At 42.3% G+C, this 6,986-nt stretch overlaps 1 non-coding gene across 1 annotated transcript; it reads right to left on the bottom strand.

Moving 5' to 3' along the window:
- Positions 1–1,084: 1,084 nt before the first annotated feature.
- On the bottom strand, positions 1,085–1,243 carry LOC149238076 (U1 spliceosomal RNA). Its single transcript, XR_016246849.1, has one exon. It is a non-coding gene; the product is annotated as a U1 spliceosomal RNA (small nuclear RNA).
- Between the last annotated feature and the right edge of the window lie 5,743 nt (positions 1,244–6,986).

The following is a 6,986-nucleotide window of genomic DNA, read 5'->3' as shown; positions in this document are numbered from 1 at the left end:
TTTCTTTCACTACATCTTTTATCTTACAAAAGGGTGTCGTGTCTTAATATGCTTAGACTTGGCATGATATATTGGGTTGCTTGTTAGTTTGTTGGGACTAAGCTTATCACATTTGATAATTGTTAGTACTTTTTACTTTTCCCTCATATCTTCAAGAATTTGCCTACACCAAATTGGCTCACAAGTGACCCTGGATAAAGCTTTGTACTCGGTTTAAGTGGATGACAGGAAAATAGCTGGCTACTTCTTGTTGCTCCATGACATGATCATGGATCCTATTTTGAATGCATAGCTTGCAATTGACTTTTTGTCACTAGGATCTCTTGCCCAATTTGAATTTAAAAAAACTGTCAAGTTAAAATTTAAATCGTCAATGTATTCAATACCAATCTTGAAGAAACCAAAAATACCTGAAGAAACCAAAAATTCCTGCCATGATTGCTCCTTCCTCTCAAGCTCCTTTATCACCAGCAATTTAGTTAATGAAAAATGAAACAAACTGGCTTCAATGTGATTTCCTTTTGCTTGAAATCTGTCAGCCATCTTACATACACTCCTAAAACAAAATAAGGAATATTCAAAGGTTTCTTGCTAGTAAAATGCATTAAGAGCCTAATGTGATAGTGATACACTTTACTGAACCTCCCTTCACATGTGAATTACCTTTGAATCACTTCCAACAGTTTACTATGGTGGTCTTGTAGATAGATTCTTGGAACAACATAACCATATCCTTTCCGGTGTTTTGGTTTGAGAAAGTCTTTGAAATCAACCAAATCAAAATCCATATCCTTGAACCATTATTCTCCATTCAAAGGGATCTCAGTGGCCTCGACTATTGGTTGAGTTGTGACTGGAAAAGTTATAGCTCCCACCTTTGCTTGCAAACCATCAAAACTCCTAGCAAACTCCTTTTTCAACTATAGAATCGGTAATAACCTCTCAAACAGAATAAAAAATTTAGAAAATATCGCCATTTGGAAAATAAAAGCATTAGGAAATCATTTTAGAAGATATTGTCATTTAGAAAATAAGGAGCGTTAGGAAATCATCTAACTTAAACTGTTCCGGTTGGAGTTCCGGTTTGAGGCCGTGCGAACGCTAGCCTCCGCTACCACAAATTATGACGTGCACTTTCCTCAGTGGGAGATGCTAGGTAAACCCCCCTCCCAAGTGCAATAGAAGTGGTCTTCTTAAGCCATTGACCTTCTTGATCATCGATCGACCCCATCCAAGTAAGTATGTTTTGCTTTATCCCATTTTCCCATTTTATACCCACCCTCAACTCGACTTGGTTGGCACCGAATCCAATGTCACTCTGGCAAGGAAAAAGACTCGCCGCTCATGGGGATCTGGTACTTCTGGCCTTGGCCTTTGTTGAAGGATGGGCTTATTGTTTAGCTATGTTGTTTTTTTAGGTTTTTTATACAATTTTGAAGATCTATGCTACTTTGTAAATATCTTTTAATACTTAGATCTTTTTTTCGAACTACGAATAGAAATATATCCAATGTAAGAAGGAAATGCATCCATAGAGATGGCATCATATTTTGTGCACTAATGAACACTTCTTTAATTCAAAAAACAATTGTAATGGTTTTGTCCCATAACCCAATTTTTATTAATATAAAACCCTCACCCTTTCCTTTTAAATAAAAAATAAAAAGATGCTTGTACAAGATTACTCATTCATAAAAGCAATTCAAATTATATTTTATAAGCAACATTTAATTGTATTTTGTTGGTGAATAGATGAATTTACGTAGATCTATTTTGATAAAGAATATAACAACGTCAATTTAACACACTTTGTAGACTAAATAGTCAAATCATTGTGGTGAGGGAGTCTCTTGTCCCACCAACAACGGGGGCCCTTGTCCCATTAACAAGGGATATCATACTATTATGCATAAAAATGTCCATTTGTCTAGTTAAGCTATCAATTAAATTAGAGCATCATTATACATATTCGTGTGTTGGTGGTGGCAATGGTTCTTCAAGCAATAGTGGAGAAGTTACTCAATCAATAAGCAAACTAACTTTGGAGTTGGCTTCAATCAATGGTTATTGAAACCTTTTTGGAGACATTAGTGAAAACTATCAAAGATGATGAGCATTGTAGTTTAATTTGGTTACCTTGATACATTTTTTTCATGCAATGAAGGTGATGTTTTTGAGGATTTGGGGAAACATGAAAGATGTTGGGTGAGTCATATCATGGAAGAAGGGTTGGCTTTTTACAATCTAAGTATTTAAAAAGAGTGTCTTTTATATGTTTCCCATGAAACGTGTACAACAAATTTTGGAAGGTTATTAGATGTATTTTGAAGCACTAGTGTCAAATACAAGAAGCCTAGTTTCTAGGACTAATTTAATGTTTATTTTGCATTCATTAAGAGTGTTCTCTTTAAAGATAGATATAGAATGTTCTATGAGATTTTACACATACATGCATGGACAACAATACACAGCAATGAGAAAGAGTGGTTTGGTTTATTAGATGATGTGTTGTCTCATTACACAGTAGGTGAAAGGAGTACCTTGCATAGTGTTAGGGTCCCACCCTAACCCCCTTATTTATGTCATGGGATCACGTCATAGTCAAGAGTCAATAAAGCCCATATTAATATTTGTAAGTGGTTAACCCGCAATTAATGACGGGACCACAGTTAGTTGCAAATGGGCCGTAGTATTAGATAGATGGTATTAATAAAACCCATGGTACTAGCCCGTGGTATTGCATGTATGGGTCATATATAAAGGATAGAGACTCCCTGCGAGGAGCATTGTGTCTTATTTTGTAGTCGAGCTCTGCTCTATTGGAGGTTGCCCCCTCGAAGAGGCAAGTGAACATTACTCTCTAAATAATAAAATCATTGCTATTCTGTGTTCTGGGTATCTTTTCTTCGCATATTCTGTATTTGGGTATCATTTTTGCAGGTTAAGAGCATAACAAGTGGTATCAGAGCATTTTCCAGGGCTGGTGGGATCTCCAATTCTTAGCAAAAGAAAAATTTCGGCTAGAGACGTGTTCCGGCGTCTTTAAACCACGGGATCTGTCATTGAGCGCATAAACCTGCGGATTTGGGGAGGCATGCACACAGGAAATACAAGAGGTGGTCACGTCTGTTGGACTCCCTTGTAACCCCTGTGGGTACCCCTTCGAGTAGTAGCGCATTAGACAGAACCGCGCACGGACTGTCTTCCATGTACCCTCTGGGTATATCGGAAGCCCCCTAGGCTCCCTTGAAACCTCGCCATAGATAAACCGTCGGCCGTCTTGTGGCTACAGTACACCGAGAACAGCACTCAGAGAGATTACTCGCCCGTATGATAGGGAAGTCGGGTTGTACGGCTAAGGGTACGGTCGATCCTCCTTAGTTAGAGCCCTGAAACATTGGGCCGAGTACTACTGCCAGACCCTTATGTATATTGCGATCTGTAGCACCTGACACTCCTCACGACCATAGTTTCCTTTTCTATCGGGGGATCACACATCATCTATTCCCGATCCGCGTGTGCAAAGAGGTGCAGCAGCAGCAGACATCAGTCCCGCAGATCCATCAGATCTGCCGCAGCAGTTGTTCCGCCATTCAGATCTCTCAGACCCACCAGATCGGAGTTGTTGTGAAGGGTTCCTATACCGAGGTATACTTTTCGCAGGACTTTTGGCAGCATTGACATTTTGAGGATTTGGCGACTGCAGTATTGATCAAGAAGGAGTAAAACTCCGTTAGGAGTTTTCAAAAAAAAAAAAAGAGTCTGAGATCTTCCGGGGCGCTTATTGGTGATCTAGCCCATCAGAATCAGGACGACGAGCTGAGCAAGGTGGTACCATTCAATTTATTAGTAAAAAATTTTAGGCGGTCCCAATTTTTCATCAGGTTGGTGTATGGTAGAAACTAGAGCTCAAGCGATGGCCAATGAAAGGATGGACAAACTTGAAGAAACTGTGAACTCCATCCAAACTGAGATTCGCGGACTAAGTCTCCAGATACAGCAATTACTCCCGAAGGGCAAGGAGCAAGCCCACGAGGAGGCGTATAATGGCCATGAATACAATGAGGGTGAGTCTAGCCACTCTCCTCACGTCTGGCACACCCATCCACCACCCAGTCAGTGACCTCCCAAGTTGGATGTGCATAAATTTGACGGTTCTCACCCGTCCGCATGGCTAGCACAAATGGAGCAGTATTTCAAATTGAATCATATCCCAGAGGATGCAACTAAGCTTATGTTGGGGAGCATGTACTTGGACAATGAACGGTGGAAATGGTGGGAATGGCATCAGCGTTGCAATGGACCTTTTAGGACTTGGACCCAATTTACCAAAGCTCTTCGAGATCGCTTTGAACAGGAAGACTCTTTTTTGGGTCGTCTCACTAAGCTCTGACAGACTGGTACAGTGGATGAATATATTACCGCTTTTGAAGCCTTAGCCTTCCGCACTAGGGGTCTCACAGATGAGTTCTACACGGAATGTTTTATCAGTGGTCTTAAAGAAGCCATCAAAGCTCAAGTGCTACTTCACCACCCTCCCACGTGGACAGAGGCTTGCCAGGTAGCTCGTAAGGTGGAACGTGCATTAGCAGCCCAATACAGTCGCCCAAATTTCCCCGCTAAAGGTCGTCCCCCACAGGCTCACAACACGACTCAAACACTTAAGGTCCAAAAGGTGTCACCTGCGGAAATGGCCGAAAGAAGGAAGCAAGGACTATGTTACTGCTGTGATGAAAAATACTCCCCAGGTCATAAATGCAAGGAGCCCAAATTTTTTCAAATAGATGCCACTGACTACAGCTCAACAGAGGAAGATCCACCACTTGAGGAACATGAGGCGCTAGAAGAAGACAACCCAAAGGAGAATGTCTCTGACGAACCAGTTATTTCGCTGCATGCGTTGGCAGGGATTTCTTCCCCTCAAACTCTCAAAATTCGGGGTTTTCTTAAACATCGCCCAGTAGTAGTCTTGATTGATAGTGGAAGTACCCATAATTTCATCCATCAAAAAATCGCAGAAGCAGCGCATTGTTTTGTACGAGCAGTTTCTAACTTCCAAGTCCAAATTGCGGATGGGGGCACAATGAAATGTGAAGGCCGCTGTGAAAATGTCAAACTTCAAACGAGGGATTATCAGTTGAAAACCCACATGTTTTCCATACACATGGGGGGTTGCGACATTGTCCTCGGCGTTGAATGGCTCCACACCCTTGGGCCAATCACAATGGATTTCCAGGAGTTATATATGAGTTTTAAGCAGAACAACTCCACACATACCCTCCGTGGACTCCAGGCGGGAGCCCCTTCTATCATCAGCTCGCATAGGATGGAAAAATTGTTAAAAAAGGGCCATCATGGAGTAGTAGCTCAATTTAATGCCATCCAGGTAGTCGAAACCATGTCTCTGCCAATTCATCATGAGATGCAACAGATTTTAAATAACCATCGGACGGTCTTTGACAAGCCTCATGAGCTTCCACCCTCGCGAGGGGAACATGATCATAGCATCACCTTGGTTCCAGGGGCCCAACCCCCAAATGTGCGGCCATACAGATATCCGTTCACCCAAAAGAATGAAATAGAAAAAATCATCAAGGAACTGTTGGAAGCAGGTGTCATTCGTCCCAGCATTAGTCCTTATTCATCCCCAGTGGTCATGGTGCTCAAGAAAGATGGGGAGTGGCGGATGTGTCCCGACTTCAGGGCCCTCAATAAGTTGACAGTCAAAGATAAATTTCCCATTCCGGTGGTTGACGATTTGCTGGACGAACTCAATGGGGCTCAATTCTTCACTAAGTTGGATCTTCGCTCAAGCTACCACCAAATTCGCATGAAGGAAGTCGACATTCCCAAGACGGCTTTCAGAACTCATGAAGGCCATTATGAGTTCTTGGTCATGCCATTTGGTCTTTGTAATGCCCCCTCTACTTTTCAGAGCCTTATGAATCACATTCTCAAACCATATCTCAGAAAATTTGTCCTTGTCTTCTTCGATGACATCCTCATCTATAGGTGGCACTTGGGCTGCACATCTTCAGCATGTAGATCTACTCTTGCAACTGCTCCGCAAGCATAAATTATTTGTCAAGATGTCCAAGTGTTCATTTGGCATGGAAGAAGTTGAGTATTTGGGCCACATTGTGGGACGTGAAGGTGTCAAGGTGGACCCCAAAAAGATCCAGGCAATGCAAGAATGGCCTCAAACTAAGACCTTGAAGAGCTTGAGAGGATTTTTGGGTCTCACAGGCTATTATCATAAATTTGTCCGCAACTATGGCCGCATAGCGAAGCCCCTCACTCAACTCCTAAAGAAAAATTCCTTCTTCTGGAACGAGGAAGCACAACAGGCATTTACCGCTCTCAAAAAGGCCATGTGTTCCACTCCAGTCTTAGCACTACCTGACTTCACCAAATCCTTTGTCATTGAATGTGATGCTTCGGGTACAGGTATTAGGGCGGTCTTAATGCAGGAAGGGCGACCGTTGGCCTTCACAAGCCAACAACTCAGTGGGAGGAATCTGGGCCAATCTACCTACGAGAAGGAAATGATGGCCATCTTACATGCAGTCGAGACCTGGGGACCTTACTTATTGGGGCGACGTTTCCAAATCCGCACAGATCATCACAGTCTTAAATATTTTTTGGAGCAACGCCTATCCTCCCCACAACAAAATAAATGGTTAGCCAAAATGCTGGGATATGATTATGAGATCATTTACAAGAAAGGGAAAGACAATAGTGTAGCAGATGCATTATCTCGCCAATTTGAGGAGGAAAGTACTTTGCTCGCAATTTCCCTCCCCATTCCAAACTGGATTGACGAGGCTCGCAAGGAATGGTTTTCACACCCCGGGCTCTCCCAAATCATTTCTCAATTGCAGGTAGATCCTAATTCCACCAAGGGCTACTCGTGGCAGAATGATATTCTTCGCTACAAGGACAGAGTCATAATCTCACCAACATCCACCCTCAAAAGTCGCATTTTG

Source organism: Pinus tabuliformis, chromosome 8 (assembly GCF_031772625.1).
Source record: "Pinus tabuliformis cultivar Carrire ecotype Pingquan chromosome 8, CPIR1, whole genome shotgun sequence".
Lineage (NCBI taxonomy): Eukaryota > Viridiplantae > Streptophyta > Pinopsida > Pinales > Pinaceae > Pinus > Pinus tabuliformis.
This window is presented reverse-complemented; position numbering and strand designations above follow the sequence as displayed.